The sequence below is a fragment of the Protopterus annectens genome, chromosome 8.part0 (genome assembly GCF_019279795.1).
Source record: "Protopterus annectens isolate FY-2018-M chromosome 8.part0, PAN1.0, whole genome shotgun sequence".
Classification (NCBI taxonomy): Eukaryota; Metazoa; Chordata; order Ceratodontiformes; family Protopteridae; genus Protopterus; species Protopterus annectens.
The window spans coordinates 616,660,130-616,674,610 of record NC_056741.1 but is presented as its reverse complement, the minus strand read 5'-3'; the positions used below and the strand labels follow the sequence as shown (position 1 = coordinate 616,674,610).

The following is a 14,481-nucleotide window of genomic DNA, read 5'->3' as shown; positions in this document are numbered from 1 at the left end:
CAATTCATCTTTATTAAAATTCTTATGGTTCCCTAAGAGGAATAGGATTAACTTAACTCATCATATTAGACCATGGAACCTAGGAGGATTAAACTTTCCAGATATAGAAACATATATAAAGGCATCCATATTCAAAACTATTATTGACTGGATAAATCCCAATCACCTTTACAATTGGAAGGAACTACTAACTGTTATATCAATGAATGAATTTACTTTTTTAAACAAGTTGCCAATAATAGATAAAGCTAATAAACCTTGGTACCTATTAAATATCTGCATGCAATATAACATAGCAAAACCTACGAAAACACACTTGATTAATTACTACATTAACTCATTTAGGAAACTTATAAATGCTAATATAGACTTAAAGCTTTGGATTGACCTTTTAGTACCTTTCATCATAACAAGAGATTACCCTCATAAAATATATAGATAAGTAATCACTTCTTGGGAACAAAATAAAATTTTTGTTGGTTACAATGCATTAAAGAATTAAATGTTTTAGACTTACAATAAATAAAAACAATTTATAAAATTAAATCCCAAGATTGGTTGATTCTACAGAGCATACTAATGTACACCCAAGATTTATGTAAAATAATTAATAGCTCTTCTTGTAAAGCTATACCGAAGCTCATTAATCACTTATATGGAACTGTATACAATGATCATAAGAATATATATTCTTCTTATATAAAGAACTAATAAACTATAAAACAACCCCTAAAGCTTCTTACTGGCAATTCATTTCAAAAGGTAATTCATTACAACTAAATTAAGAAACCAAAGAAAACATTTTGTTATCAGTCAAATACACTTCCCATATACAATATTGGAAAATCTTTAACTGGAAATATATACACAGAGCTTTTTAAACTCCAGATAAAGTCAGTAAATTCAGTCTATCCACAAACAGAATATGTTGGAGATGTGAAAAGATACATACAGCAGACTGGAATCATATTTTTTTATGACTGTGCTAAAATTAAACCATATTGGAATGGAATCAATAAATTTTTACAAGCTTTGTTCACTGATACCTTTATCCTATCTAAAGCATTGATCCTTTTGAATGTGAATGAAGGTCTGCATCTGAACAAAACAAATATGTACCTGTTATGAACAATACTTGCAATTTCAAGGAAATGTATAACCAGAAAATGGAACTCAAACATAACACCAACAATGGAAGATTTCGACACTCTACTGAAGAGCTCAATTTTGACGGAAATGAAAATCAAGGAGCTAAGGATTTTTCCTAGGCCATTGGTTAACAACCCATGGAAAAAGGTGCCATCATTGATTGACACTTTACATCTATAAACTGATATCCTCTGCTAGATATTTGTTGTATTCATATATGACTTCTTTCATTTAATACTGTTATTGTTGTCAGGCTAGTGTATATAGTTATTCAATGTATTATTTATAATATGGTATAGAATTGTATATAATTTTTTGAAAATAAAAAAATTTCTGAGTAAAAAAAAATAAATAAAAAAAAATAAAGAGAGTTAGCTGGATTTTCTGATGGGCTTAGTTTTGTCTAAATAAAACCTTAGTTGTCTGTGCACATCCAGGGAATGGAGTATTCTCTCACTGTCATTAGTGGGAGAGGGGAAGAAGGTGGGCAGGTGAATGGATTGGTTTATGGACAGCTCGTTGACCACCTCTGGCATGAAGGAAGGGTTAGTGCGCAGGGTCACCCTATCCTTGTGGAAGGTCATAGAGCGTGAGCAGGCCATTAGAGCTTGTAACTCTGGCACCCTTCTAGCAGAGGTAAAGGCCACCAGCAGTACAGTCTTCCATGAGCACATTCGGAGCATTGCACCACTGGCTGGCTCAAACGGAGGAAGTGTGAGTTTTTCCAGGATGACGTTTGGGTCCCAAGGAGGTGTTACATGTTTTCTTGTTGGTCTGATGTGCAAGACCCCTTTCAGGAATAATTTAACATCTAGCCTGGCTAGTAGAGGGGGTTCTAGTGGTAAGCAGGCAGAGACTACAGATAGGTGGACTTTGACTGAGGAGTATGAAAGACTAGCCTTGATAAGTTCATACACATAAGTAAGGACTAGAGGGGTATCCATGTGAAAGGGATCCCTGTGCCTATGGAGACACCACTTGGTGAATCTTTCCCATCTCCTTGTAGTAGGTTTCCTGGCCTCCCTCAGGACTAAAAGCACATCCTCAGAGTAGTGGTGTCTGAAAGGAATTAAAAGTTCATCACCCAGAGTGTTAGACCTAACATCTGTAAGTGAGGGTGCATGAGAGATACCTTCTGTTGGGAGCAGGTCCACCTTGTGGGGTAAATTGTGGTAATTGCCCTTGGCTAGTGAGAGTAGTAGGGGAACTAGTGCTGCCTTGGCCAATAGGGAGTCACCATCAAGATTTTGGGTATGTCCTTCCTGATCTTCAGGATGACTTTTTGAATGAGAGGGAAGAGTGGAAATGCATACAGAAACCGTCCCTTCCATGGAATGCTGAATGCATCTACCCTCCAGGCAAGTGGAGAGTGATCCTTGGTGCAGAATTTCTTCAACTGTCTGTTCTGGGGGAAGGCAAACAAAGCTACCTGAGGTGTGACCCAGGTGGACAATGTCTAGAAAAATGTCTTTGTTCAGCATCCACTTGTGCTGTAGAGAGGATGTTCTGCTGAGAATATCCGCTTGTTGGTTGTCCTGGGAAGAAATGTATGTTGCCTGCAAGGATAAGTTGTTTCTGGAGGCAAGGTCCCAAATTTGGATTGTTATCCGGCAAAGGAGGTAGGACCTGGTCCCTCCTTGTTTGCTGAGCTACCACATGACTGTGGTATTGTCTGTGAAAATTTAAAGGGGGCCTGGTTGCAGGATTGGGAGAAAGACTTTCAAGGCCAGACAGACTGCTGTCATTTCCCTCACATTGATATGTTTCTTTTGGAGGGTAGGATGCCAGGTCTCCTGTACAATGAAGCCCTTCATGGTAGCCTCCCACCCTAGGTCTGATGCATCTGTATGCATGTGCTGGGTTGGGGGGGGGGTTGACGTGGAAGGCCTGGGTTCATTAGCGTTTGTTGAATCCACCTTAGTTCTGCTTTGAGGCAGGGCAAGAGTGTAATCTAAAACTCTAGAGGGTGATCATGTTGGGACTACACATTCTTCAAGTACCACTGCAGTTTTTGCATATGCATTCTGGCCAAAGGCAGCATAGGGATGGTGGCTGCCATTAGCCCCAGGACCCACAAGAATTGTATTGCAGATATCTGTTGAACCTGCATTAGGTTTTGAAAGTGGGTAGAGAGGGAGAGAACTTTGTCCTGATGAAGGAATGCCCGCATCAGGTCTGTTCTGATCCTGCAACCCAGAAAGATTTTGTCCTGCTGAGGGGTTAGGGATGATTTTGGAATGTTGAGGGTGAACTCCAGGCTCTGAAGCAGAGAAATGGTGAACTGCATATGGTTTTGTAGGGTGTCCTCTCTATCTGCTAGAATGAGGATGTCGTCTAGGTAGGGATAAATTTGGACACCTTAGATTCTGCAAAAGGCTATAGCTGGAGCTAGGCATTTTGTGAATACCCTAGGTGCAGTAGATAAACCAAAGAAGAAGGCTGTAAATTGAAAGTGTGATCAGGGCCCAGTGAAAAGCAAGTATTTTCTGTGGGAGGGTAGGCCCCCTTCAGATCAAGTGTGACCATAAAGGTCTGGGCTGGCAATAGTGGAAGAAGGGTTTGTAGGGATAACATTAAGAATGATGGAACTTTTAGGAATAGGTTTAGAAAGGACAGATCCAGTACTGGCCTCCAAGGGCCATCTTTTTGGGGACCAGAAATAATCTCGAGTAAAAGGCTTTTCCTTCCTGTCCTGGAGGGACAGCTTCTATAGTTCCTAGGTTCAGAAAGTCCTGTACAGATTGTTTACCAAACAGGAGGTTGTGGTCTAGAGGGGCATCCAGGATTTTTGACTTGAAATCCTCTGGTCGGGGTTGAAGGTGTAGCCAAGAGTTTTTGCGGAGTATTGATGCAGACGCTGCAGACCTTGCAGAGGCCTCTGCTGTATCATAACTGCAGTTAATAGAATGTCTGGCCACTTGAGAAGCAAGGGAAAGTTTTGATGCCACCTCTGTCTTGCTAGGGCAGTCAGGTGTGGATGACAGGAGAGTAGAAGCTTGGTATAGAAGGTCCAAAGCATATTTTATCACTTGGGTTTGGTAGTTTATAGCTCTGAAGGCTAGGGTGGAAGAGGTATACACCTTCTTGCCTATCTTGTCCATGTTTTTACTATCTTTGTCAGTAGGCAAAAGAGACCCTGAAAGAATCAATCTTGACTACTTGTCAGGGGATACAGCAACCACTGCTGGGTCTCCCGGGGGGTGGTTTTACCAGGAATTTTTGTTCATCTGGAACTTTATAGAAAAGGTCAGGTCTCTTAGGGGCAGGAGATTGTGAGTCTGGGTTTTTAGATACTGAAGAAAATGCCTCAAGGTAGGCAGGAATAACTGGAGGGATGGCTGAAGGGGAGGGATATTCCACTTGAAGCAACTCAAAGTATCTCTTTTGAGTTTGTCATTTGGGAAGTGTCCACTTAAAAGTATTCTTTCATCTTTGTGATGGTCTTCCCAAAGGTAATATCCTCTGGTGGGGAGTCCCTTTCTATGGATTCTTCATCTGGGGAATAATATTCTAGTGGAGAGGCAATTTGAGATGAATAAGAAATGGATTCATCTGAAGATAAGTAGTAAGCCGCCTGTTTTTCTTCCCCTTCATGAGCAGTGGGAAGGGGGAGAGAAGCAGTTCAGACAGGTCTAGGACTGAGAATACGAATGGTGGAGGGGGAAGAGGTCATGGGCCTAAAGACCATGAAGGCCTGCATCAAGGAGTTTGTGAAGGATTGCCAGTTTTGGAACTCCTTCTGTGGGTGGAGGCAGGTGTTTAATTTTCTGCTTCCATTTCAAAGGAGTAAACTTAGGAGAAGGCCTACATTAAGGGGCCTGGATAGGAGTAGCGGCATCAGGTAATCGCCTCCCGGTTGGTCGTCTGGCATTATCTGGTTCCCCCTCAGCATCGGTAGGGACTGACGTCAGCGCCATCTCCATAGACGTGCTGGCTATTACTTCCGAAGCGGCTTCCTCTAGGGGAGTTGCCAAAGTAGATGGCTCTAATGGACGTCCTTCAACTCCTAAATTGGAAGCTGGCGGGATGTCCAATGGCGGAGAGGCATAAGTACTCGGCATTAGAACCTTGGCCTTTTTCCATGGTGGTTCTGCTGGGGCGTCCGACTTGGGATCCATCCTGAGCGCTAGCTTTTTGAGCCTCTGGTTTTCCAAATACAGATTTAGGGTGGCCAGGCAGCTTAGGAGGGTCTTGGGTACAAATGATTGAGAAATTGGGCAAGATATAAGGTCATGTTCTCAGCCTAGGCAGAAAATGCAACAGTTGTGCATATCCTCATGAGGAATCTGGCACCCGCATTGGCATTTACCCTTCTTAGCAGACATCGGCTAACGATTGGGTACAGCAAACCAAGCTCAACTAAGAATTAAACAAAATCCCCAATGGGTACTTAGCTTTAGATGTCTTCAAAGTAGAGGAGCGAAGCGATCGATGTGACGGTCGACTGTGACTTAAAAGTTCTGAGGTTTGTGCGTGTAGACATCACATTTAATGTCCCTTGTTTATGGCCCTACGTGTGACATCCCATGCACCTACAGCAGCCAAACTTAAAGATTTTGTATAGGAGCCGACATTCGGGTCATCTGAGGCGGGGAATCCCACACTAAGAATGCTGCAACATAGGAATAGAAGGACATCATGTAGTTGCAGCACAAATCTCATCAGTGGGAATGGTAGCAAAATAAGCAGTGGATGCTGCCACTGCTCTAGCTGAATGAACCTTGGGATTGTGTGGTATGGCTCATCCCTTTTCTTTATAGACAAAGGTAATGCAATCAGAGAGCCACCTGGAAAGCATGACTTTAAAGACTCCTTGTCCCAACTAAGTCTTTGAGAAAGAAATAAAAAGTTGATCTGTTTTCCTGAATCCTTTGGTGTGATGTATATACAATTTCAATTGATGGTAAACATCCTTTAGGGATGAACAGTGGGGATTCTCCTTTTGATTGTTGGGGGAAAGCAAAGAGAATAGCCTGTGGTTATTATCTTCTGCACCCAGGAATCCTGAGTGATGGCTAGTCAGGCATAAGGGTGCAAAGATAAGCACACTCCAGACTGCCTCCAGAGAGTGGCAGTAGGGCAACTATTCAAGAGCAGTGGAAGGACTTCTCAGTAAAGGGATCTCAAAACCCTTGATTCTGTGGTCTGCCTTTGCCCCTTGGGCAATGCCCTTTAAACCCCCCCCCCCCCGCTGGGTGGGGGAGCATGCTGTAACCATAAATGTCTTGGGAAAAATCCTGGGACTTATGAAAACAAAGTTTTTTCCACCCCTCTGGTTCCAGGAAAAAGTCCTTTTGGGGGGGGGGGGGAGGTGGAAATACAAATGCCTATGGCAAACAGAGTCTTGCCCTCCTTCTCGCTTCTAGTGAGTCTTTTACCTTTGGTCCAAAAAGGGTTGACCCATCAAAGGGTGCATTGATAAAGGACATCTTAAAACTCTCTGTAAAATTGCGGAAATGCATCCAAGCATGCTGACGAACAGCAATGCCAGTGCCTGCTGCTCTGACAGTACCATGCACTGCACTGGAATGTACAAGCATGGACACATTAGACATGGATTTTACAGTAGATAATAGAGACTCTACAGTTTTCTGAATGTTCCCAGGCAAGTTATCTGACAGGGATTTGGAAAGTTCCTTAGTCAAATCCCTCTGAAATCCAGTCATACGAGTCAAGTAGTTCAGTGTGCTAAGAACAACCATTGCTGAACCACAGGCCCTCTTTCAAAATCTGTCCAGTGCCCTGCACTCCCTTGTTAGGGGGATGGACAGACGTGCTCTCCTTGTAAAGCTTTTTCTCAGTGGTTACCCCTATCACCCACCACAGCATCTACTGTGAGAGCCTTGCTCCAATGTGACCTGTTTCTAGGAGACATGAGAATTTTATCAGGTTTCCAAGGTATCGGCTCCACCATGTTGTCTGCCTTCCAAGCCCACTGCAAGACCAAATCAATGAGCTTGTCATTAGGTGGGAACCCCCCCCCCCCCAGGCAGTAGCTGAGTAAGATTCAAATGCCACAAGGAACACAGACTCCTCTAGGAAGAGGGGACTTTGGATGACCATCCCCCTCAGCATCATCAATTCAAGAATATCTCTGAAGATGTCTTCCAGGGGGACCTTGGGATCCCCCCCCTTCTTGAAGTTGGTATCTTTGGTGAGTGACTCCTGGGAGGAGTCTACATGTCTCCTTTATGCAAGGTCATTTCCTGTGACTTGATTTCGGGGGAGGGGGAGGGGGCGTACGCCGGGAGAAGTCTCAGAATCAGAATGGAACTCGCCAGGCAAAGACCCTCAAGGCTAACTCAATTTGCCTGCCCCTGACAGACAGGATGTGTTGCAGGAACTACAGAATCCACAGGGAGTCAGGATGGTGCCAAGTGTATGCGAGGAACCTCCTCTCTAGACCTGGAAGAGGACACATTCAATGCTTCAAATTCTGAAGTCAAGATTGGAACCTAAGACAACTTTCCAGGGCCCAAGGACATTAAGGAAGGGACATCCCCTAGCCGAAACTCATCTCAGCTCTGAAGCTGACATTGCATTTGAGCTGTCTAAGGCTGAAGCACCCATAGGTAGAGACAAATCAGAAAACTCAACCCCTGAACCTCATCTCCAAGACCCTTTGAGACCCAACTATATACTAAAGTAGAAAGGATAAGGGAAACTGTCGGTGTTGAAGTGGAAACCGCCCTTGACTCTGACAAGGTTCTTGTGTGGAACTGTAGAACTCAAGTCAGAAGGCTGGACTCGAGAAAGAGTAGCCAAAAAGCGAACTGACTGGGTCAGAGCCAGAGACCCTGTGGGGAAGATGGGGACAATGGGATGATGCCCATCTGAATCAGAGTCCGAAGAAATTCCCTCATCATTCTATTTGATGTTGGATTCAGAAAGGCTTCTTGATGAATGAAAGGACCTGTATTAAGAAGCCACAGAAGGTGGTCTGACATACCGATATCTATCCTGGAGAATGGGTGAGTGGAGATGAGAACTGACCTGCTCCAGATAGAAATGGAATGCTGGAGAAGGTGTTCAGCCCCGAACTTGCTCCTATCCTAGTGTCAAATCCAACAGTTACAGATTCTTCAGGTAGGCCATTTTTCTGGACCAAAAAGCATAAGGCCTAGAAAGGTGAATTTGAGAAAGTTTCCCCGATGTCTTCAACAAAATCATCTAACTCAGATGCAGTTGTGCAGCACTGAAATACCTGGGTCTGCAGTTTGAGCTGAACCCTCAGGAGAACTATATTATAATCAAATGGTAAGATTTGAAACTGGGGAGATAGCTGTTGATTTGTTTTGCAATTTTTTTGTTGTTAAAGTCGATCTGCCAACTGGTCCATCTATTGACTGATGCATTTCATCAGGAAACTCTTAATGAATCTGGATCACACATTACATGTAGTTCATAGCCTCAAGAAAGACGTTCAGGCTGCATAAACATCCTTCTCACAATGATCCACGTCAACTGGATTCCTTTGTCAGGAGAACAGATAAGCAGGGCTCTATTGAGTTTTTGTCTTTTTTAAGAGCTGTCGTTCTCACTAGTGAATGAGGCTCTGAGCTTCCAGCTAGCAGTCCCAATCCTCAGGGGAAGCTGGAAAGTTTTGTAGGGTTTCCTGGATATGGGATCCACGATATATGGTTAAACCTAGCAGTACTGGTGGTTATCTTTGCCAATGGTGGAACCACCCAAGAAGATTGTTGGAAAGTGCAACAGACCTCCTACAATGTTTTGTATGGGGAAAATACTGGCTCAGTGGGCCACATTCCTCACAGCTCCATCATTTCTAAGATCACCTTAAACTTGCAGTTGACTCTGAATTTTCATCATCAGTGGTATGGGATATAGTGGACGAGTCTATGTGCTTTCTCTTGCAAATGTATTTCTCTCGTAACATTTGAAGGTAAAAGGTCTGAGGAAGAAGAGATATGGCCTTTGCATGCTGTCATGAGAAGACACTGCATGGGCTCTTGGGACCCTTTATCCTGTATCAAGACAAGAAGAATAGAAACAGGGTCTTGCTGACTGATTAGACACTGATATCCTAGTTGTGGTACATGCTGAAAAGTGGCAAATGCAGCACTGTCTTCAATGCTGACATCAATGGCATTGCTGACAAGATGCTTAACATCAAAGGCACAGGCACTGATGACCACAAGTCTGACCCCATCAGAACAGCCAATGACACAGAGAAGCTCAGTGTTGAGCCTGGCCCCAACACACAAACCTCCAGCCACAGGCCACACAGGCTTACTGGTGTTGACAGACTAGACACCAAAGACATAAATAAAGAAGTTATGTACTCACCACAAAGTTCCACCCGAGTTGTTGCTTTTCATTTGTCTTCGACTTGTGGGAACTCGGATCTGGCACGGATCCAACTTGGACGCATTTTCGAGCATCAGATCGGGGTAGGGTCCCCAACAGTATCATATTAGATTAGTTACCACATATGGTACCAATAGTTTTAGAATAAAGGAAATCATAGATAAACATTGGCATATTTTAAAATCTGATGATTTTTCTGATCAATGCCTGGGTGACCATTGCTCGTACAGTTATGGACAAGGTAAGAATGTGGGAGAATTACTATCATGGTATAAAGAGATGAATGAGTGAGTAAAAGTAAAGTTTTGAGGGGCTCCAACAGCTGTGGCAATTGCGTTTACTGCAAGGTTGTATCTACATCTAAATCCTTTACCTCAATAAATACCTCAAAGGTATAAGAGATCAGGTATTTGATCACATGCCGCACTGAATGGGTCATATATATATGGCTATTTGCCAATGTGGGGCTTTCTACATTGGCCAAACATCTAGAGCTTTTAAAAACCGAATAGCTGTACATTTTAGTGATATAAACTGTAAAAGATCTAGGAGCGTCTTATTTAAGCACAAGGTGGAGCATGCTTCGGCACATTTTGTGTTTGTTGGTATAGATGTGGTTTGAGGCAGTAATTTGTCTAATAGGAAGAAGCATAAGATTTTGGATAGGAAAGAGAAGCTTTGGATTGTCAACTTGGGGTCCACATACATGCCGGGTTTAAATGAACGCTTGTAGATATAGTTATTACTGTTATTATTTTTCATTTGAGGCATGCTTGTTTTTTTAACAGGCATGTTCCCACTATGTATTTAAGTGTGTGTGTGTATGTATATATATATATATATATATATATATATATATATATATATATATATATATATATGCACACATATGAGAATGTGCTGGTGTACAAGTATGCATAGGCATATATGTGCATATGTATATGCTTGTCATGATATTAATGTAGATCATGTATGGGTGTATTACTATATAGTTTTTTATACGTTTTTATATATATATATATATATATATATATATATATATATATATATATACACACACACACGTTTTTTATATATATATACACATATATATATATGTAGATGTATGGGTGTATTACAATACAGTTTTTTTTATATATATATATATATATATATATATATATATATATATATATATATACACACACACACACGTTTTTTATATATATATATATACACATACATATATATATATATATATATATATATATATACATACACACATACATACATATATACATACATATATATATATATATATATATATATATATATATATATATTTTTTTTTTTTTTTTTTTTTTTTTTTTTTTGTATGGACATGTAATATGCTTTCTTTTTTCAGTGTTTATGTTTATTAGGTTTTGTAAAATTATTTGCACTGATGGGTTTATATAGGGTATAGTAATGTGGGTTTAAATGAAGCTTTTTGAAATTTATCACTAGGTTGCTTTATGTGTATGTACATACGCGCACATATTTATATGCCTATGTGAGTTAATGGGTTGATGTGACTTTAAAATTTAGTGTAAAAAAGATAGAAACATCAGAGTATGGATGTAGTATTACACTGATGATGCCAGGGGGCGAAACAAGTTTGTAGTGGAGTTATTAGTTGCCATCTATGTGTTAAGCAGCTAAAAGAATTTTTTTGGAAAATATTCAAAATATTTTAAATGGTTCTGCCTCTGCATTAAATTGTTATCCTGACTTGGAGATTGCTTTATTACAGTATTGCAGTTGGGGTTGTCTGTTTGCTGGACCCTTTGTATTTGTATTTGTGTGTGTGTGTGTGTGTGTGTGTGTGTGTGTGTGTGTGTGTGTGTGTGTGTGTGTATGTGTGTGTGTGTATATATTTGTGGTAAATGTGTTTGTTGCAAATACATTTGTGTTGGAAATTCCTACACTTTTCCACACTGTAATGTCACAGTAACATTTAGGAAAATGTATGACTGTAATTCCAGCATGGTTGTGTATTGTGCAATCTGTTCTATCTGGTCATATTTTTATGTTGGCAAGACTGTCCGTAGACTAAGTGACAGAATTAAAGAACATTGTGGAGCCATTAGGAATAATGACTATGTACATGCCCTTAGTAAACATAATGCAGTGTGTAACAACTTTGAGTCTTTTAAATTCTTAGTATTAGAACAAATTGACTCTTTTTTGGTGATGCTGATTGTAAATTACAATTACAGGAATTGAAATGGCAATTAAGGTTAAAAGCAGAATTTATTCCAGGGTTGAAATGAGTCCCTCAACCTAAGATGTGCACTACAATGGTTTCAATAAGGTATACTATTCTTTATTTAAGATGTGTACTAAAGCTGTTTTATAATGGTAAACCATTCCTTACTTGAATTCCATTATTTTATACTGAGTTATGCTTAGATACAGTGGCAATTTTCTCTTACATTTTTATTAGATAAAAAGAAATCCCACTGTAAAAAGAAATCCTACTGTTTAAGCTAACAGTTTGTTTAGCATGGACATTGTGTTCAGCATAAATGTGTTGCATATGCATTAATGTACAGGTTTAATGTGCATCACCACTGGTTCATATTAGTACTTGTTAATATTCATGAGCGTTGTTTTTGTTTTATATTTCTTGTCCCTTGACATTTGATCCATTCTGATGAAGTTCTGATACTGAATAAAGGAACGAAAGCTTAAAGAACCACAGAGGGTTGCATTTTTTACTTATGAAGTTAATTCTGTTTTTTCTGTTTTGTTTTTTTGTTTTTCACTAGCAGAAGTTTTATATGCATATATATACATACACACACACACACACACACACACACACACACACACACACACACACACACACACACACAGTGGATACAAAAAGTGTACACACCCCTGTTAAAATGCCAGGTTTTTGTGATATAAAAAATGAGACCATAATAAATCATTTCAAAACTTTTCCCACATTTAATGTGACCTATAACCTGTACAATTCAATTGAAAATCAAACAAATGTAAATATAAAAAATAAAAAAAGTACAATAAGCTGGTTGCATAAGTGTGCACACCTTTAAACTCATACTTTGTTGAAGCACCTTTTGATTTAATTACAACATTCAGTCTTCTTGGGTAGGAGTCTATCAGCATGGCACATCTTGACTTGGCAATATTTGCCTACTCTTCCTTGCAGAAGTGCTCCAAATCGGTCAGATTGCAAGGGCATCTCTTGTGCATAGCCCTCTTCAGGTCACCCCACAGATTTTCTATTAAATTTAGGTCTGGGGTCTGGCTTAGGCATTCCAAAACTTTAATTTTCTTCTGGTGAAGCCATTCTTTTGTTGATTTGGATGTATGATTGGGGTCATTTTCATGCTGAAAGGTGAAATTCTTTTTCATCTTCAGCTTTCTAGCAGACACCTGAAGGTTTTGGGCCAAAAGTGACTGGTATTTGGAACTGTTCATAATTCCTTCCACCTTGACTAAAGCCCCAGTTCCAGCTAAAGAAAAACAACCCCAAAGCATGATACTGCCACCATCATGCTTCACTGTGGGGATAGTTTTCTTTTGGTGATATGAAGCTTTTTTGCACCAAACGTACCTTTTAGAATTGTGGCCAAAAAGTTCAACGTTGGTCTCATCAGACCATAACACATTTTCCCACATGCTTTTGGGAGACTTGTATTGTTTTGCAAATTTTAGCCAGGCCTGGATGTTTTACTGTGCAAGAAAAGGATTCCATCTTGCAATCCTACCCCATACTCCAGACATATGGAGAATATGGGAGATTGTTGAGACATGTAGTACATAACCAGTGCTTGCCAGAAATTCCTGCAGCTCCTTCAGTGTTGCTGTAGGTCTCTGGGCAGCCTTCCTGACCATTTTTCTTCTTGCCTTTTCATCCATTTTGGAGGGACGTCCAGTTCTTTGCAACGTGACTGTTGTCCCATATTTTCTCCACTTTTTGATGACTGTCTTCACTGTGTTCCGTGGTATATCCAATGCCGTGGGAATTTTTGTGTACCCTTCTCCTGACTGATGACTTTCAACAATGAGATCCCTTTGTTGCTTTCTAAGCTCCCTGTGAACCATGACTTTTACTGTAGCAGGCAACTGAGTAAATGTCAGGAAAATCCTATTAAGACAGCTGAACTTTATTTGGGGTTAATCAGAGTCTCTTTAATTGATGGCAGGTGTGTACCCAAGAAAACTGAATGCTGTAATTAAATCAAAAGTTGCTAGTTTAAGAGTGTGCACACTTATGCAACCAGCTTATTGTATGTTTTTTATTTTTTATATTTTCCCCTAACAGATTTGTTTGTTTTTTAATAGAATTGTACAGGTTTATAGGTCACATTAAACATGGGAAAAGTTTTGAAATGATTTATTGTGGTCTCATTTTTTTATATCACAAAAACCTGGCATTTTATTTATACATATATATATATATATATATATATATATATATATATACTCAAAGACTACCATTTCTCCCAATACTCCCTTTTCTCTGAACTACAGCAATCTTTTTTTGCCATTCAGTCTCCAAATTACGGGACACGCTAAATGCTGAAGTAAGTCCTGACATTTCAAATGGTTCCATAAAAAAAAGAGGGGCAGTTTTAAAATGTTGCTTTAGCATCAATATGCATTTTCTGAAAATAATAAGCATGAAACTCTAATTGTGGCATTTCTGACAGACTGTAATCGACAGTAATTTACCAGGAAATCAAAAATATCTACAAGGGACGGAGCAGAAATATGAACCAAACTTGGGGACAGTTGACAGGCATGGACATGAAATGAATATCTTCTGCCACTGTTTTTTAACCAGCCGGGTCTGCGTGCCATTCATTTCACTGCTGTGAGTGCCACAGTGTTGAATTACATACCTCTATGGCTAGTGGGGTTTGGCTTTATTGGCCTGAAAGTACCAATAAAGACTTAAAAAGTAAAAATTAATGGGCATTCAGAAACACTGGTATGTCCTTAATTTTCCAT

The 14,481-nt window shown here is 40.1% G+C and overlaps 1 protein-coding gene across 2 annotated transcripts in view; it reads right to left on the bottom strand.

Moving 5' to 3' along the window:
• GNL3L (G protein nucleolar 3 like) overlaps positions 1–14,481 on the bottom strand; it is a 509,739-nt gene that overhangs the window by 363,738 nt on the left and 131,520 nt on the right. The gene's annotated exons all lie outside the window — the stretch shown is intronic.